Source organism: Amblyomma maculatum, chromosome 4 (genome assembly GCF_055883805.1).
Source record: "Amblyomma maculatum isolate TAMU_Amacu chromosome 4, ASM5588380v1, whole genome shotgun sequence".
Taxonomy (NCBI): domain Eukaryota; kingdom Metazoa; phylum Arthropoda; class Arachnida; order Ixodida; family Ixodidae; genus Amblyomma; species Amblyomma maculatum.
The window spans coordinates 173873772-173894229 of NC_139347.1; the positions used below are offsets into that span (position 1 = coordinate 173873772).

General features: G+C 44.6%; 1 protein-coding gene and 1 pseudogene across 1 annotated transcript in view; one reads left to right on the forward strand and one right to left on the reverse strand.

The window, feature by feature from the left end:
* Positions 1-20458, reverse strand: part of LOC146193512 (putative cytochrome P450 49a1) — a 107933-nt gene that overhangs the window by 13606 nt on the left and 73869 nt on the right. The gene's annotated exons all lie outside the window — the stretch shown is intronic.
* On the forward strand, positions 12463-19390 carry LOC146193513 (uncharacterized; annotated as a pseudogene).

The following is a 20458-nucleotide window of genomic DNA, read 5'->3' on the forward strand; positions in this document are numbered from 1 at the left end:
AGAGGCCTGGCCAAAAGAAACGGCGGCGGACGCTGTCGTACGTGCGAGATCAATAAAGATGACCCGCAGTGGGCGCGTCGTGCAGTTGCTGTAGAACGGTGGCACGGAGGTGCTCGGGGACTACGAGCTAAAGTCGCTTGATAATACGAAAGTAGCGACTTTCTGTGAACTTTGCCGCCGCTCCGCGCCCCCTCGCAGATCTTCCTCTCTCAACTCTCCCGTCGGCGCTCTTCTCAACGGTGATTGGCTCCGCGGGCCGTCGCCGGGAAAAGCGCGCGAAATGTTCGCTCTTTTTGTGTTTTCATTTTTAGCTGGCGCGATTTTTTAGGTAGCCACCGTTTGTAGGAGCGAGCTCCCTAGCATTCCGCGCTTGCACTTCGTGCTATTCGCGCTGTTTTACTGCAGCGCTATGCCGAGCTGCTGCATATTTATTTGCACAAGCTGTCGTAAAAAATTCTTTATTCTTTTCGCAATTTCGAGCAGGAAGATGGACACCATTCGAATGAAAAAGTGGTTCAACGACATCGGCAGCAAGAACTTCACCCCGACGAAGACCAGTCACCTCTGCTGACGCTGCGATTTACTGTGCATTTGTTCCAAGCAACATGAAACTGCTTGGAAGCGCATCACAAAGCTGATAATCTCCCCTAATTCACTGATCATTTTGCGCCGTTATGCGCGTTATTGTTTTGACTTCATGGTTCCGCTCAACGTGCTATATAATAGCGACTGCTGATGCATACAATGCGCATACAATAGCCGCTTTAATTTATGAACTAAAGGTCTCGCTTTTCAACGCTAACGCGTTCAATGAGGGAGATGTTAATTCATTAATAGGCTTATGTTGCAGGAGCGTGTAGAGGACACTTCCGCAAAACTTCCACACATATCCACACATAAAATTTTGTCTCTTTATACTCTCAATATTAGACCTCGTCCTAATCTGGCGAAAAGTGGTGTGCAGCCTACAGTATATATATATATATATATATATATATATATATATATATATATATATATATATATATACATATATATATATATATATATATATATATATATATACTGTGATGTAATTTGGAAACGATGAAGTGAAGAGTAGGAGAAGACGAGGAAGAGAGAATATAAAAGTGTGTTCCAAGGAGCGGCCGTGCGTCTGCTTGTTCTCATTTACAGTGACACAGCCGACTAACTTTAGGCCAGACCCGGACTTCTCCGACCCGTGCCTCCTTCGAAGCGGCCATGCAGTCACACGGCCGGCTTACTCGGTGCCTGTAACTTCTATTCGCCCCTTGCCCGGCACGGCGCCCGTGACTCCTCAGCGGATTCGGCCCTGGCACTCCTTCTCGAAGCGCTCTCCACTCGCCAGGAGTTATCCTCCTTTTTTACTGCAGCGCTTGACCGCTCTTTGCTGCCCTCTGCGTTCCCAGTACCGGCACCTCTTCTGCAGTTCCGTAGTGGTTTTGATGATACCGAAGCGTGGATTGAACTTATGGACGATGCTGCCCTGCGTTCCGCCTGGTCTCCCGCTATACCATGCTCGCCGTCGCGGAAGACTATCGCTGTTGGGCCGCCCGCTCGTGGCACCTGTACGAAGGCCGCCGCTACACCACGTGGTGGGACTGGACCACCGCCCTCATTGCTGTCTTTGCACCCTTGGCCAGTGTGCACGTCGTCAAATTCACCACGATGAGATCGGGGCGCCAAGCTCGAGACGAAGACGTCATTTGTATTTTCTGGACTGCGATACTAACTTCTTCCCTGGTTAGCTCCTCTGTGTGGTATGTTACATGTGCTCCAGCGCAGTTTTTTTTTTGTTTCGCTAACTGCGCAATTCTGTGAAAAAGCAAAAACACAAGCTTTGCCTATTGTGACGATTATTTTGGAGTGATCGAAAGAGAATACGCAACGTGTATATTTGCCTTTTTTGTTTTTCAAGTTAAAAAACAAAGTTTGTACGACGCGCTGAATCATTGAAAGTAACAGCTTATCCTGAAATTGTTCTTACAGATCTCAAGGGCATACTGCGATGCAGTTGTTCCAATTACCTGTAAATCAAGCTGTCTGCTGAAGTGCTATAAGTGAGCAGTCACTGTGAACATTTTTTCCTATTTGTGGCAACTATTCATCACACCACTTCTACATTGTACTCTTGTAGGACAATTGCTGTTGTGAAATGTGTAAATAAATGCTGCTGCCTTTCTTCTTAAATTTTGTTTTATTGCAGCTTAGACTAGCATTGTAATTTTTCTATTATCATTGGCGCTAGCGGAGCAGTCATGCAGTTTTTCTAGCCATGCGCAATTTCTTGAAACTGCCTGACATAAAATGTCATATAGCGCTGGTGTTATTGCCTAACAAGTATCATGGTCACTTGTTATGCTTAGTGGATGTCGGCCTTACAAGTAAATATGCCGAATATGCGAGATTCATGCTTAGGAACAGTTGTCCCACTAGCGAATAATAGCGCTCCCGCCCCAAGCCGACTTTTGTACCCGTGCGACCCGTGCGTCTCGACCTCTACGTCAGTAGCGCCCTCATCGAGGGAGGCGACAGCGCCTCGCAACTTTACGCGACGGCGCCGCTCTATTGTTCGCGCGGCGCGTTGACAGGCACTTGGGCTTTGCACGGACACCCGCCGGAGTTCGTCAAGCCGATTATTGGTCTAAACTTGCTGACGCCGTTTATCGCTACGTCAGAGGCTGTCGTGAGTGCCAACGTCGAAAGGCGCCGCCTCTCAAGCCAGCAAGTTTGTTCCAACCTATTGCGCCTCCCTGAACACTGTTTGACCAAATCGGCATCGACCTTGTGGGCCCATTTCCGCTGACATCGGTCGGTAACAAATGGATTATAGTCGTGAACGACTATCTCACATGGTATGTGGAACCCAAGGCGGTGAAGCGTGGCGCGTCATCTAAGACTGCCCAGTTTTTAATGCAGAAAATCGTTTTGCGCCATGGCGCGCCGTCCCAAGTAATCACCGATAGAGGCACGGCATTTACGGCACAACTTATGCACGACGTATTTGAGCTCAGTCACACGAGCCATCGTAAAACCACTGCCTATCACCCGCAGACGAATGGCCTCATGGAGAGACTCAATAAAACGAACAGCAACATGATTTCACTGTACATAGATACCCAGCACAAGACTTGGGACAAGACTCTCTCGTACGTCATAAGCCCTGTATACATGAACTCGACAGTACAGAGTCGGGTAAGCGTCGAGCAAGCGATGTCACCACTTACTAGACCCCGCAGGTGTCTACGTGATCTCGCTTCCTAGCGAGTAAATATCGCAGCTGCCCCTAGCTTCGGGACAAGTAGTTATCGGGCGAGCTTCCGGCACTTCCGGTTCGCTTTTCTGGCCGAAGCTTTCCCGCGCTTTCGCGATGGCTGCGTCGTCTGCTTCGATCTTAATCATTGTCCTGTCCCTGCACCAAATTTATTTCATGATGATCTTGGTGTGGATAAGTGTGAATAACATCCTTATATCTGACGTGATGTTTCGGCACCGGGCTTGTTGTCAACATATACGAACCATCACGTCGCATAGCCTAGCCTCGCTCGCTACCTGGCATCAAAAGAAAAGCCCACACCCCAGGACCCGCACTTAAATACTTCGCCCTTGAGCACATCTGTGCACGCTACAGTCATCATTGCCACATCTATACTGATGGCTCTGTCACAGCTATTTCTTCATCCATCGGCGTGTGGATACCATCAATGCACACCACAATCTCGGCAACACTCAGTCATCGCACTTCAGCTGTGGCTACTGAGTTAACAGCTCTGAGAGAAGCAATTATATATATTCTACAACAACGCCCTGCAGCATGGGTTATCTTCAGCGATTGTCGCGCTGCACTACAATTGCTTAAATCATCAAGAATTCAGGAAGAGCTCGTCATTGACATAAATAAGCTACACACAGAGGCCTATGACCTGAGTCACAGCATTGTGCTACAGTGGTTACCTGCTCACTGCGGCATCGCGGGCAACGACCTCGCAGACGCCGCTGCAAAAGAACTAAAAGATTCCACAAGGACAATTTCAATACCATTTTCACGAAGAGATGCAGCAAGACTTGTAGCAACTGAATCGTGGCGATTGCAACGCTCTCTGTGGTGTGACCCGAACCATCAATATCGACCTCTACACCGAATAGATCCCACTTGCGTCTTTCGAATTCCTTACAATTTGAACAGGTGGCATCGAAACTGTCTACACAGAATCCGCTTAAATGTGTCATACACAAACTACTTCCTACATAAAATAGGCATAGCGAGCAGGCCTCTGTGCTCTACATGTGATGTGTGTGAAAATTTTGAACATTTGGTAACCTCCTGTCAACGGTTTACTGCACATCGCAGGACACTGCGCAATAATTTAAGCTTACCTAAAGAAACAACCTTGCGCCTTGAACATGTCCTGGGTCCTTGGTGCGACGGATCGTCTGCTGCGCGAGCTACCAAGGCCTTACTAACTTTTCTGAAGGACACAGGGTTGATTAATACCCTTTAAAACTCATCTGTGTGTGATTATGTGCGTGTGAAAGTTAACTTTTCTTGAGGACACAGGGTTGATCAATACCCTTTAAAACTCATCTGTGTGTGCTTATGTGCGTGTGAAAGTGTGCGACACCGATTCTCTTTTTTTTCTCATTTATTTCCCCTTCCCCTCCCACACTCTGTCACCCTCATCCCTCAACCCTCATCAGGAGTAGCATGCTAGGCTTACCACCAGGCAGACATCTCCTGTTGCCATTAAAATATATATCTCTCTCTCTCTCTCTCTCTCTAGCCTCGCTCACCGCCCGTTGGTCCGACCATGAAGTCGCCGTTTTGCATGGTTAGTAACCATTTTTCTACGCCTGTTTTAATCTTCGTGTGCAGAGACTGTAATAGAGCGGTTTATGCGGTATGCCGAAAGGATCAAGCTACATATGTTCATTATTAGTGGTAGCTATGCGTTTGAACAGTAGGACCAGACCCCCCAAAAAATGCAGCGCGCGTACCGCAGTGTGGGAATACACTCTCCTGTGTTTTATTTACTGCTATTTAACAGCGCGATGCGGTGGCCTCACGATAAGAGCGTTCGCATCGCAATCCCGAGGTCCTGTGTTTATCTCAGTACCGCCAATTTCACACGCTTTCTTTTCTCTTTAACGAATTTACAAGGTTTTGCTCGGCTTGGTTCTCGGCATTTCTCGGGTGAAATTCCTGGAAAGAGGTCTTTGGTCGCCTCAGCCGTACCTTAATCTATGCGTGAGGGACCAAAACCCTGCAAAAATTTCTCGGTGGCACGTCGAACCCCGTGCGTACGCGCAAGGCGGACATATGCCGGGCTTCGCCTTGCATCAGCGAATATCGCGTTTTTATTTTATGGCGCTTCGTTACACGCATTGAGTATATATTACTGCTCTTTGACAACTGCTTCTCGCGGTATATATAGGTGGAAGTGAATATTAAAAATTATACTCAAAATTAAGCAATATTCTTCTGCTGGTCAGTACCTTCTGCGGCATGGCGACATAACTAGGCGTACTGCTCTAGCAACACTTTACACCACTAATTTAGGATTATGGCTGCGATGCCGCACACTACAGTCCATTTTCAGCATATTTGGGAAAGGGTAGCAAAAGATGTGCTAAACTGGTAACACCATGCAGCTTTCAGGACTGGGAACAATGGCACCCAATGGCAGAAAAGAACCGCGACACGCTAACGAGGGAAATAATAGAAGCCCACATGATAGCTAAGATATCGGAACAATTTTTTTTTTCAGCGCTCTGTGTTGTCGTCTTTCCTTCCGTGTCCCGTCTGTCGCGCTGTTATTATGGATCACCGTGCTCACCAACTCGCCCAACAACTGGTATTGTCGATCGCTAAAATGCCGAGCATGGACAAAAAAAGGAGCACATATTGTTGGGATAACATTGTATGCAATAACTTTGATGACAGTGAATGAAAGCAAAATTTCGGAATGTCAAGGGCAAATTTTTGTGAATTGGTTGCCGCCCTTGCTCCATTCATGTCGCCGGAGAGCAATTTTGTCCGAGAGCCAGTGCCTGTTCACAAGCGGATTGTCATTGCCCTGTACAAACTGGCTAGCTGCTGTGAGTATAGGGTAGTGGCAAACCAGTTTGGAGTCCACAAAAGCAGTGTACAGAAATTCGTGTACCTTTTCTGCAGCACTGTAAAAAAGCATCTCGCCAAACAATACATCTACATGCCTACAAGCGAAGAGGCTGCAGTGATATCTAGACATTTTAGCGAAAAGTGCCACATCCCACAGACATGTTGTGCAATCGATGGCACCCACATACCTATCACTGCTCCTAGAAAAGCCTATAAAGATTTTATCAATCGCAAAATGTGGGCACCATACAACGGGCAGGCAGTTCTGGACGACCGTGGCATGTGTCTATTTCTTCATTTATTGCTGGCAGTAAAAGCTTGCTTTCTCGTAGCACACAATTATTATTGACTCAAAGCTTCAGGAAATTGATATCAAATCATGCTGGTTTTGCTTTGTGCAATCAGCACTCTTCGAAGCCAGGTATTTAGTGGTCATTTTGATGTACAAAAAGAGCCACAGTCAATTTTAAAACAAGGCATTGTTTGATAGCAACCCTCACAAAGTATGATTATTGTGATTAACTATCATGATAACTAATGTATCGTATTTCATCTAAACTTTTGGACGTCCATTACTGACAGTGTTGCCTTTAAGAACTACGAATTCTGCAGATTTCCTGCATTGTTTTGCTGGTCAACTACGTTTATACCCGTTTTTTTTTTTTTAATTGAAATAGCGAAAATCTTGAGAAAGGCTGTGGGTTTATAATTTGCACTTAGGTAAAGTAAAGCACAAACAGATGCAGAAAGGAGCTCAACGTACCTTCTATGTCTTGCCGTTTCCATCATCTGTCTTAGCTCTATGACTATTAAGTGTATAATAGAAACTACCTGAATACTTCTTTGGAACATGTGTTACACAGCTAAATGAAAAAAAAACCTTAGCTGCACTAATGTGTACACATCATGATGCTGATATATTGTAAGCCCACTGGAAATATGCCACTGATACCACCAAATGCATCAAATGCAACCTAGCATTGTTTTGAAAGGAATAATAGCACTAAAAAGACACCCTGAAAGTAAAAAAAGACACAGGACTCCTGGCTTTGTCTTCTTTGTGCCATTCTTCCTTTCAAAAGCTATGCACTATCTTGCGCGTGTACTACTTCTGTTAAATTAAAATAGCTTGGAGACTGATTTTTTTTTTCAGGACGTTTCTCAACTTTTCCTTTTGTGACATTACTTTGTATGCTAATTTTGCTTTGCTGGTGTGCCACTGACAGTGATACGAACTGAATATTTTGACTTTGCAGCAGTGCTCCCTCACTTAATAAGTTGGTGCAAATAATAGCCTTCAAGAGCTTCTTTGCCTCTAAGTGTACCCCATTTTTGTTACCTCAGGTTTCGCTGCATTTAATGCCTTGCGCCAGGCAGCGCACATGACTCCACGGCACTTAAAATGGCAAACCTCTACAAGAGCAGTGACCAGCTGATGCCAAAGGGCAACCGTCTCTTTGAGGGAAAACTTCTTCCCTTCATGCTTCTTGCCGACCCTGCATACCCGTCCTTGCCCTGGATCTTGAACGGCATTCAGGGAGGCTATTAAAAGAAACGGAGTCGTTCAATGTGTACCAAAGCACTGGTAGGGATGTTGTTGAACGGGCACTTGGCAGGTTAAAGGGGCGTTGGTGTGTTTTACTAAAGCGCACAGACATAAGTTACAAGTTTGTGCCTACCGTTGCCCTCACAGCTTGGGTGCTACACAACTTTTGTGAACAGCACTTAGAGTCGTATGAAGAGTCCTGGGGTGCCATTGTTTCGTCAACTGAAACAGAAGATTTCCCGCAGCCCGTCAGCAGGCCTTATGCAAGCACACAGCACTCAGAAATAAGGGACTGCCTTAGCAACTACCTCGCTCGAAATTTCCCAATTCACACAAGCAGCCTTGCTTGAACTGCATACAGCAGAAAATCGTTTGTATGCTTTAATGCTCAGGCATCACACAGGGTATGCGTTGCAAACTCCACTCGCCAGTTAGCACCTGCTCTGTGTCAGTGTTTTATCACCTTTTGCACTAAAAGCCATTGTTTATTTTGCAACATGCAATACATCACCTATCTCATATTAAAGCGTTATTACCTGTTACACTTTGAGCAGAATAACTTACTAATAATTCCAGCATTTTTTATGTCTTGAAGAGCCCTGTCATGCATGCATTCACGAAGGAATACATATTCCAGCACATTTTGAAATGACAGTTTTCTTGTTTATTGAGATTTATCTCAATAACCACATACAGAACTTTGAATGGGGTTTCGAGAATATAAAAAAAAGGAAACAGGCAGGAAAAAGAAACACATCAAAGTTTTGCACCAGTCTGGTTAGGCAATAAAGAGAAGCATGCATAAACATAGTTCACTAAAAATAAACCAACCAAAAAGAAGGTGTCATAAAATGCAAGATCATATCAACAGTCAATGTCAACAAATTAGGAACTGAGATGTTGAAAGCAACTTGGTCTTCGGTGCTATTAAGACATAACATCAGGTACTAATAAGACATCACAAATGAGTGTCATGAAGACTAAATATGAAGCAAGGAAAGATATAAAGACCACAAAATATTTCCCAGAGAATACGTACGTCAGTATGCTAATTTGAAATGTAATGGTAGGTGGAAATGAAATGGGTAGGTTAGAACTCACTCTTTAGTCGGGAAGGATACTGAGAAAACACAATAAGAAAAATGAAAACTATATAGGACACCATGAGGCAGTTTCTGGAAGTAGGTTAACTGTAGGGTTGAAAATAAATGAAACTGGCTTTTATCTGCTTAATGTAAAACAAATATAAATTCTAACTATATTGCACTTTACTTGTTTATATATTTATATTGCACATCATTGCCACCTTTGTCGAAAGTAACTGAGCAGCTGTGTTTGCTGCGAAAGAAGCTCGAGGCTGGGGGGCCGCGCTAAAATTTAAATTCTGACCATATTGCACTTCAGTTCTGTATATTTTTGTATTGCACATCATGGTCCCATTTCTGACAAACACAAGTGAGCAGCTGTGTTTTCCACTGAAACAAGTTCGAAGCCAAGTAGCCGTTTGCTGCGCTACCCAGCGATAGTCCTTGACCCCTTGATACAAGTGTAACCTGGCTGACTTAGGCCTTCACTCTTGCTCTCCTTCTTTCTATAAGAACGCAGATAGCAAGTGTAATGTGCAATTTCTTGCCTTTGAAGCTGAGCAAGGACAAAAGCTTACATGAGATAGTTTACAGTTTTAACCGGAAAATAAAGTAAAAGTGAGTGCTGAGGACTGCAGCGCCGCTGCTCAACCTTGAGCTTGGCCCCGCAGATTCAGCTGTTCAGTTATTTTTGCAAAGACAGTACCTACCCACAAGTGTTGAGATAGATTAAACTGTGTCAAGAATGTGATGCACCTCATTCCTAAGTGTTTTTGGTGTGTTGGTGGCATTGGAAGTTGGTGTATGATTTCTTTGTTGTTGTGCTGTGTTGTAACATTCTGAAAGTGTTGTGGTGATACAAATTTTGGGAAGCTGAGTGGATGTTGCTAATAGTGTTCCCTGTTGTGAATACAACTGTGCCATTAAGGCTTGTGTACCCTGTAAAAAGGTGTTGGACACATCTTGCAGCATATCCTGAGTGTTTGTTTTTCCAACTTTAGCGGTTCTTTCTGCTTCTGAAACTGCAGATCAGCCTGGGTTGTCAAAAACTCTTGATTCTCTGCAGCACCTTTTCGAATTTGGCCTCTGCCGTGTGGCGTCGGTTCTGCGGAGGCGATCTGCTTGAGGTACTCACTTCAAAAAAAAAGAAAAATATTTACATATGGTTAATTATTGCACAAAAGTAAAGAATTGCAGTGCAAAAGAAAGGCAGGTCTTCTGAAAAGAAATTCCAGAATTGTGCTGTTCATACTCGCAATGCTATATTTTAACCACGTGCAGTAGACTGACAAGGAATGTGGAAGGAATGAACTTTCCAGAAAGCTGTGGCTTTGGAGGACAGAAGACATGGTGGTAGAAAGGCACTAGAATTGACAAATGAGACAATGTCCCTTTTTGTTATGTCTCCTGTTCACTAGTAATACTTCGTGCATGGCAATGTAAGGTGTGGAAAGGCACACACAGCTTTACACATGGTAAATATAACCAGAAAACAGAGGTTTGTATTAGGGTTAAAAAAAAGAAAGACTGTAGGCATATACTCACCCTTTACTCTCAGAACATCTAGGGGCAGAAAAGTTAAAGACAGTTTAGTGAGGGAATTAATATTACCAAAACATGAAAGTGCTATATTTTGGTTTATTTCTGGCCTCTTCAGCAATCGGTATATAAAATATTTTTATTCAAACATTGGCAGCAGTGAATTTCTTTTAACTACCTGAACATTCCTGGCAGTACAAGTTTACAGTATTTTGCAAACAGCCACACCTAAAACAGCACATAATATCAGTTTATACTGACACCATTTGCTGATAGCACAGGTATATAATAGTTTTATTCTGTGTCTGAATGTCCGCCTGTCTTGAATAAAACAAGTTTGCTACACTAATTCTCTTATTAATGCTGCAATATAGCTGAGTATCAGCAACGTCACCAGACGTTCAGGGCTCAGAACAATGGCCACTACAGTGGCCAGTTCAATGGAGTGGTGGTAGAGCATCCGCCTCGTGTGCAGGAGGCCCATGGTTTAAATCCCAGTGCCAAAAGGATTCTCCACCAGAAAAAAACTACAGAATTAGTATTGAGGGAATTGAAAATCAAGGTGAGCTATACTGCATGATGACAGAAAAAGACCTATCGGAAAAGGTACTGGGCAAGTTGACGCACACCTCTTCAATGCTATTAACTGCATGTTTAAAAGCAGTATTCTGTGCACTTGAGCAAAGTAGAGTTCTGGGCTAGGTGGTAAGACATGACTACTTGTTCGTTTCCGCTCTAAGCCTCCGAGTAATCTGTGCAATTCACTGGGAACAGCTAGAGATAAAAATTTACAGTTGACTTTCTGAACCCTTCGGATTTGCTCAAGAAGCTGCCCTGCTAAATGTCTCGGGTAGTGCTCTAGGACGGGACCGAGGACTTAAACATGCAAAGCTTATTCGTAGGACTACAATTCAACATCAAGAGAACTTCAGCCCTATCATGCATCTTGGCTAGAAAGAGGAGTGAATAATAAGCAGCAGAGTACTGAAAACTGTGAGAGCATTAAGTCTGTCTTCGGCAAAATATGACTGCAGAGTTGAATCATGACTTAATATTCCATAAAGGGAAGGCAGGAAAGCATATAGTACCTGTGGAATGATATGGTGTTTGGGCTTCGTATCCCAAAGCAAAAAATGTGCGCCGACTGATGCCATAGCGGAAGGTTCTGGATTAATTTGGATCACCTGTGGTTATTTAAGGATACACAGTGGGCTAAAATGAGGAAAACAATTCGATTCCGTTTTTCTTACAATACCAAATCCAAAAACTACCCTGAACGACATCAAATGTCTCACATGGTTTCCTGCCTATTTATTACTCAGAACAGCCTCGTTTTCATAGTGAATTCCTTCAAAGCATGCATCCACTTCCATTTTTGCACGAAAAAGCTGTTGGGCCACGGTATTTTGATATGTTGCCTACCAACAGCAATGCTTGTAAGGTGCCATTCTAAAAATGACAATTGCTGTGTGGAAAAGCAGCAAAATGATGAATGGGCTGTTCGTGCAGAATGCACAAATATATCCAAACCACACAGCCGGCTCACCAGCAAGTAGCGCAGCTAAAGCGTTTGGAAAAAGTCTCTACAAGTAGTACCGAAATGGCTATCAGCCATTTGGGCATGTCTGTTAATGCACACCAAAAAATGCCTTCTTTACAGTGCACCTGTCTGAATAACTTTCCTAGATGCAATGCTCACATTGACTTAAGGCAGCATGGCGCAAAGCAAAGTGCTTCAATATACCTCGTCTTCTCAAGGCACCATGGGTATCAGCTTATGCTATGTAGTTGCATGGTTGTTTGAGGTGGTCCATCGTAGATTATACTTCATAGCAGGAGGTGTGCAGACCAAATGAAAATCCAGCCTCAGCACAATCAGAGAATAATATTGTGCCTTAAAGCTATAGGGCTTTGCAATAATCACTATAAGGAACCATAAAGGAAACAAAAGAATCTAATTGTTATCTCTTCAGAGATTCTAAGCAGCCACAGAGGTTGAAGCAGCAGTTGTATACACCTGGCCTAAACAGGTGCTAGGAGTATTGTTAAAAAATTAACATGGCTTCCTGACCAATGACACTGTAGCCTCATCTGCAGCGTCCTAGACTGTGTGGCAAAAACAGGGTTGCCGCATTAGGTTCATTTTGGCAATAATGCGTAACCCACCATCGTCAAGGCGGTCCAATGGTCTTAGCAGTGCAGCTGGGCAGCACACCTGCTTCGCCTGCTTCAACCAGTCAGTTGAAGCAGTCAGTCAGTGAAAGGTGTGTTAAAAGAATAATCACTTGAGAAATCAAGGCTATCTGTGTGCCAAGGGGGTGAATTAGGCAATAATCACATCGAATTAAAGCTGTCACAAACCTGTCGGCCCCCGCTCGTATTGGTGCACTTGCCAGAACCAACCAACAGGAGCACAGTTAATGGATCGATTTGTGAATTGTTTTACGTGATCGGTACGTAATTTAGTCCCGGGTAGACAATTCTGCCCCTTACCCTTATCATGCAGCTGACCTATGATATACCATTCAATTTGCCCATGCTTACGTTCGCAATGCTCCTGAAGGCCATCAGCTCCATCCTCATTTCTGACCTCTCTGTCACTGATGTCTGCAAAACAGAAGAAAAAATTTACTTGACTGTTTGCAGGCCTCCCAAAGGGCTCAGCTTGCACAACTTACAATCTAAGAGTTGTAAGATGCCTTTCAAACCCCAATTGTCTTTCTTTCACAACTAGCCAGGTATGTTCTTAGTAAACATACTACCCTTACTACACCATACCCTCCAGACATTCACTACTCATGTCTTGCTTTGTAATTCACTCAGTGATACCTTTCTGCACATTCCAAATTACCAGCAGTTGCTATGCTACTTTCTTAGTTTCCAAGTTTCAGCCCCATGAGTGTGACTAGCAAGAAATATAAATTTTCCTTTTTTAGACAGTTTTTCAACCGTGTCTACATATCTTTGAATTACATAAGTGTATTTTTCCAGTACTCAGCTATGGGACCAAACCCCAAAGAATAACTAGATGCCGGAAATACAAATGAGCACAGCAAAGTGGGCTATTTGTTAAAAAAGAAATTGAAGTAGTGACGTTAAGACAAAAAGACAGAAGTGCCAAAATAAACTTTTAAGAGTATTTTATGATGAGCTGCAGAATGTAATTGAATTGAACTTGATACAGTGTATCACTGCTGTGGCGTACTTCAATACAAACATTCACATCATTTGGGAGAAAAGAAAATCATGACGAAGCAAGGTGCAGAGCACAAGTAGTACATTATTATTATTATTATTGTAATTATTGTTCCGGATGAGGCAATTATACACCTTAACGTCATGAAGTGTTCAGGTTGGCAACTTGCATCAGTCATGTAGTTGCATGGTAAAAAAAAATCAGTCGACACCGCCGCATGCGCCCTCCATTTGTCAAGCATTGTTACAAGCATGCTTAGGGCACTCAACACACTGCCGCTAGTAACGTAAATATTACAAATGCGAAAACGAACGACTGAACCCTGCGGTATCAAACCTGAACTTCGTCATAACAACGCTGCGATGTGCGACTTCGGCACTACTGACATGCTAAACGGCATCGAAAGATAAAAGGGTGAGAACACATGCGTCAAGAAGTATACTTGCCCAGCTGCGAGTTGTCCCCGTGGTCTCCGTCATCTCCGACGGACTCAACGCCGTATATTCGCACTTGCACCATCGGCCTGTGGCTGATGAGCGTACTCATGTATCCATGCTATTTCCACGCAGACGGTACTGCGCCACTTTTCTCTTGCTCGAGACGCTCCTGTTGCGAAATAATAATGTGCTACTGGAACATCATATCATTCGGTAATGAGGTGCAATTCGATTGAGGAACTGTGTATACTCACGGCCGTGAATCTTTTTTTCAAGTTTTTCCACAGGTTCCTAAGCTGTTGCCACGTCCAAAAACTCCAAGGCTTGTCATTTCCGCTTCTAATTCTTTGAAGATGTTCTGGTTGCGCTGTCTTTTACTATCCAGAGCTTCGCTAACATTTATTTCGTTGATAAGAGCGAGAAACGACTCTATTTCGTTATCAGACCAAGATGCGCGTGAACTCTTAACGGTCGCCATTTTAGATTGCCGATCACATGACCGGAAGCTTTTTATCCCAAAGTAGCCCATAACTCGCCCCTTGGCTCGACAGCGTCTACGTGCTTCTAGACAAGCGGGTCAAGTGAGTTAACCTACCCCCTGCAGGCGAGTTAACTCTACTCGCTTCGCCGCCTATTTTACTCGACCCGACCGCGTATACATGAACCCAAGAACTGGTTTTTTACTCGACAGCTTACTCGACCCGACTCTGTCGAGTCCATGCATACAGGGCTACATATGCTCACAACACTGCCATCGAAGAGACGACGCGTTTTACGCCATTTCGCCTGCTCTATGGACGCTACGTTCAGACGGTGTTGGATGCCATGCTTCCGTGCTGCACGGATACTCCTCTCATCCCAAACGCTGAACAGTTTGCTCAGCGCGCCGAGGAAGAAGCACGTTAACTTGCCCGCATCCCCATTCAGCGACAGCAGGGCAGGCAAGGATACGCGTCGCAACAACCTCCGTCATCGACATGTCACATACCAACCAGGAGAGCAAGTTTGGTTGTGGACACCAGTGCGCCGGCCCGGCTTGTCTGAAAAAGTGATGTCGCGTTACTTTAGACCTTACGAGGTTCTGCACCGTGTCACAGAAGTGACATACGAAGTCCTTTTAGCGGGTACTGTGCAGACCTCAAGTCGGCAACCACGCTTGAGGTGGTGCACGTTGTCCGCATGAAACCGTATTTCACGCGGTAATGTGCAGTGTACTATGCGCTCGTTTAGTAGCGTAGGGCACCGCCTCAGTTTTATATTCGATTTCTGTACTGATTTGCATCGCCCATCGCTCCCGCCCAGTCTGTGATTTCGTTTTTTTAGGTGGGGGAGTAACGTCACCTGGTGTCCCTGATGTCCTTGGGTGGCGTCAGGAAGAAAAGGACGCCGAAGTGAGCTCTCGCGTGCTGTGCGCGGAACTTTGCCTGCTGGTAGAGCTTCGCCCGTCGTTTTAGTCACATTTTAGCCTCAAAATAGCTCCCTATAAACCTAAATTACTAGCCTACAATACACTGATTCGCTCTGTCCTCGAATATGCAAATGTCGTATGATTTCATTTTACCAATCAAGACATAAATAAAATTGAAGCAGTACAAAGGAAGGCAGTAAGGTTCATATTCAATAAATACAGAACAACTGACTCACAAACTGAAATAATGAAAAGACAAGGAATAAAAACACTTCAAACCCGAGCGAAAATTGCACGCCTCAAACTCCTGTACCAACTACTTCATAGACACTTAAAAGTTGATCCTGCTAATTATATCGCTTTCTCTGCAACTAGATCAACGCGTAATAAGCATTCAAATACGCTAGCTGAATATCACTTCCACACTGACTGCTTCAAATACTCATTCTTCTCTTTAGCCAGAAGAGAATGGAACAGCCTGAGTTCATCTATTACTCATTTATCTTCGTTTACTAAGTTTGCAACCGCAGTGGAAAGATATTTAACTTATTAGCAAAAAGTTATTTTATGCTCATATTTTCGGTATGCCGCCCGTTCGATTCTGTTCTTGCTCTGTTACTTGTGATTTACGCGTATACATGTGAAAACAGTACGTTTATTTTTTTTCTAGTGTCGTAATACATGTATAATTCTCGTTCATATCTGCCTCATATTTGTTTTTGTTTGCATAATATTTTTCACCATTTTTGTACCCTATGTATTTTACATTCTTGATTTGCTTTGTACATATGATCATGTCACTGTGTGTTCCTTATATGCTCTATATACACTTCTCTGTACTAACATATGCCCACCTGCCACAATCCCAAATGGGATTAGCAGTCTCTGTAAATATATATATATATATATATATATATATATATATATATATATATATATATATATATATATATATATATATATATACACACTTGTCAGGTCGTAACTCTGGCACGAAGATGACAGCGTGTCACAAGCAATGCACTTGTATAATACCGTGTCATCGCGATGTACCATCAATCCGACAATATATACGGGCTGGAAATTGCGTGCGTATGCATTGCAGCTAGAGAAAGCGGCCAAGGTTCTTTGCAGCAGGCTTGTGGTCCCACTAGCCCTTATGAGGTAAGTGCATAGGCTAGGAGACGGGCAATTATGCCCGGTGTCCAGTGCGATTATTGGTTATCTAGGTGCAGATCTAAATGATGCGGTTCTTATTTTGAGAATGGAGGCCATCAAAACCAACAAAGGGAGCATAAAGTTTTGCCTTGGTGATTACAGGTACACCAGACATAAAGATGTTGGCTCTGGCACTCGATGGTGCTGTTCTAAACGGAGTGCTTGCAAAGGTGCTGTGATTATTGAGGGTTCATCAAGTGAATACCGCCTAAGTGTTTCCCACAATCACCCTACAGATAATGCAGCGATAAGTATTGCGTAAACCAGGCACAAACTGAAAGAAGATGCCCTTGCCTCGAAAGGAAAGCCTGCTGCTGTCGTCGCAGATGCCATCAGAGACCTTGGATTAGAAAAAAACATGACGCATGGGCAGTGAGCAGTGCCTGAAACGCCCCATTCGTCCACAGCGGAGGAAAATCTAACCACCGAATCCTGTCAGTCTCGAGGACCTTGTTGTGCAGCCTCCATGGTCTATGACAGCAGGCAGCAAGCCAGAGCCCTTTCTCTGCTATGAAAATGGTCCCAAAACTGAAACCCGCCTGCTTTTTTTTTGCCAGCCCAGCTTGCATGATGTTGCTAGCCGGGAGCAGCATGTGGTTTATGGACGGCAACTTCGATCTCGCTCCAAAAGGCTTTTTGCAGCTCTAATTCATTCTTGTGCCCCTGAGAGAGGGAGTCGTGTCAGTTGCGTATGCCTTCATGACACAGAAAAACCAAGAAGCATACGAAGAGCTGTTCTGGTCAGTTTGTGACAAGTGTGCATTTCTTGAGGTGAGTGTGTACCAAGACATTGTTATGTGCGGCTTTGAAAGATCTGCCATGAACGCTGCCAAAGCTGTCTTTGGAGAAGACGTCACCATAAAAGCCTGCTTCTTTCACCTGTGCCAAAGTACCTGGCTTGGTGAGCCGTTATAGGGAAGATGAAAAATCTCGTACCTTCATGGGGATGCTTGACGCCCTGGCTTTCCTGCCGCTGGATGACATAGAAGATGGAATGGCCCTGTTGAAAGGTGTAGCGCCAGAAGCCGCTCGAGAAATGGTGGACTATTCCAATACAACATATGTTTCCGGCACCTACAGGCGGGTTAACTGAGCTAACAACTTGGTAACGTTGCGTAGAACACCTCCCACGTATCCCGCTGTTGTGTGGAATGTACACCCTCCCACTTTTTTAACCTGAACGCACGAGCAACTACCACCGAGTCGATAAGCGCCGTACGACGGAACACAGCTGTGAAATGAGCGAGAACACGCGCTTGCGCGCTGTGAGCACTCCGGTGCAGCGGTCCTCTGCCAGGCTGTTACAGGTAATGGATCCAACCCCACCTGCTCTTTTGTGCGTTATCACATTTCCTCCTGTTTTATGTATGCCGCTAAGGAAAGTTTACAAAAGGTCACATGGTAGCGCCTGCTTCCCTGTATGAGAAGGTGCGATTTTATAAGCGAATTAATCTCATAGCATAAAAAAAAACAAAATGCTGACACGCATTTAGTATAATCAGCGGGCGTATATTGCAATCCATCCAGCGCTAGCGCTAACACCTGACCGCTTATTTATAACTTGATGCAAAAGTTCGGAAAAGAAAAAGAATGACGATAATGGTGCTCAAAAGAAGCAGGGATGAGGTTCCGTTCCCAAAACAGCCTTGCAGAGGACTACTGACCGGAGTACTCATTGCGCGCACGCGCGAATTCTCGCTCATTTCGCCGCTGTGCTCCGTCATACGGCGCTTAACGACTCAGCGGTCGACGTTCGTGCGTTCAGGTTAAAAAAGTGGGAGGGTGTACACTCGGCCACTCTCAATCGAGGGCACTGAACTAAAAATCGTGCTGAAGCCTGAAACAGAAGGCTGGGTAGCATGGTGGGCCACAGCAACCCAACCGTGTAGAAGGTCATTGATGTCTTGAGTGCGGAAGAAGCCACCGTCTCAAAGAAGATTGCACAGAGTCGAGTCGGTGCATCCCCGAAGAAGAGCAAGAAGTCGGCGGTGATGGCCATGCAACAGCGTATTCAGAACCTGTGCACTGACTACGCGACCGGGACGACCAATATGAAAGATTTCCTGCGTGCTATTGGACGCACAATCAGATTTTAGCTTCTTTCTTTGATACCGAATCTTGCTCTCAGTTTACTCGCATTTCTGACATTCATACGCTTCATATCTCGACTTTGTTCTTGTTGATATGCATTGTTTACTCATGTCATTTTATTTTTTAACTTTCATTTTACTTCAATATCGTGTTTCACGCAATTCACCTTTTAGAAGTGTTTTTGTTGACTTCATTTTTCCTTCCTTCACTGCTTAGTTCACCATACCACTTAGACCCAGAAACTCATTTTCTACTACCATCGTGCAAGTTTCCTTATTAAACTTTGCATCTTTATTGTGTTAACTTGAACATGGTTTGCTTTTTTAGTTTCCAGACTATTTTTCTTATTTTCCACGAGCTCTGGCTCTCTAAAAAGGCGTAGACTGTACTTCTACATGGGGAGTTGCAACAGTGCTGCAATTCTGCACCATCGACAGCGGGAACGGTAGACCCTCGTCATAGATCTGCAAGGAATTTCGGCGCCTTCACTTGTCGGCAGTTCCTAAAGGCTACTAATCAGACGTCCAGAGGGCCCAGGCCCTTTAGAATGGTCATATGTATTCTCAAAGTCATCACAGAAACCAATACAATGTTCATTTTTGTGCCTAGCGAGTTTTGGTAGGTGAGGGTTTCTGGGCGAATTTCTGCCTTTGGGACATTTTATCCAAGGCGCCACTTACCGAGGGGACATTCTTTCTGGGGACGTTTGTTCCAGGGATGTTTTTACCTACGCTCCCAGCTTCGCTCCGAGAATTTTTGAAAAGGAATGCCGCATGGTTTTGGAAAGACAGACATCAAAAGAGCTTTGGAGCACGGCGCGAAGCACTAGCAACAGCTCCCATATTGGCATATTACCAGAAAGGCAAACCAATCACCCTATCTGTAGACGCCAGCCAAAACGGAATTGGCGTAGTGATAATGCGGGATGGACGCCCCTTAGCTTGCTCATCTCGCTCGCTGACAGAAGCGCAGCAAAGGAGCGCAGATAAAGAGATGCTAGCAATCGTCCACGGCTGTGAAAACTTCAATCTACATTTCTGGGCAGCCAAAAGTCATTGTGGAATCTGATCACAAGCCCCTCGAAATGATTTTCAAGAAGTCAATATGCCAGTGCCCTCTTCCCCTGCAGCGTATGCGTCTAAACCTACAAAAATACCACATAAATGTGAACTGAACTCAGGCAAAATAACTGTTCATCTCTGACGCGTTATCACATTTTCCTAATAAAGCGCAGCTCACAGAACAGTGCGCGTATATCCACGTTAACGCGACCGCTTGTCTTCATGCTTCAGACAAGCGCTTGGAGCAAATTCTGCGGGAGATGGACCGTGACCTAAGCATGGTGAAACTTTGCCAGTATGCAAGCCCAGCGTGGGCCATTGACAAGGCTGATGTCCCGGATGAAGGATGAAGCTCCCGAGCTACGCAGCTACTGGAGCTTCCGCAACGAGCTGCATACTGAATCCGGCCTTGTGTTCCCGAGCAATCGCCTTATCATTCCTGCCGGACTGCGCAGTGAGATACTGGCTTCTCTTCATGCTGCGCACATAGAGGCAAACAATGAAGGCACGCGCCCGAACTGTTGTCTTCTGGCCAAGTATAAACAGCGGTATTGAGGAAGTAGCTCAACGCTGTAAAACATGCCAGAAGTACAAATCAAGGAATCCGCGTCTACCACTGTTACGTCACGAGATACCAACTCTGCCTTGGGAGTCAATAGGAGCTGATATGTGTCATCGTGAGGGTGCCGAGTACTTAGTTGTTTGCGCTTACTCTTTCCTTTTTGAAATTAGGCTTCT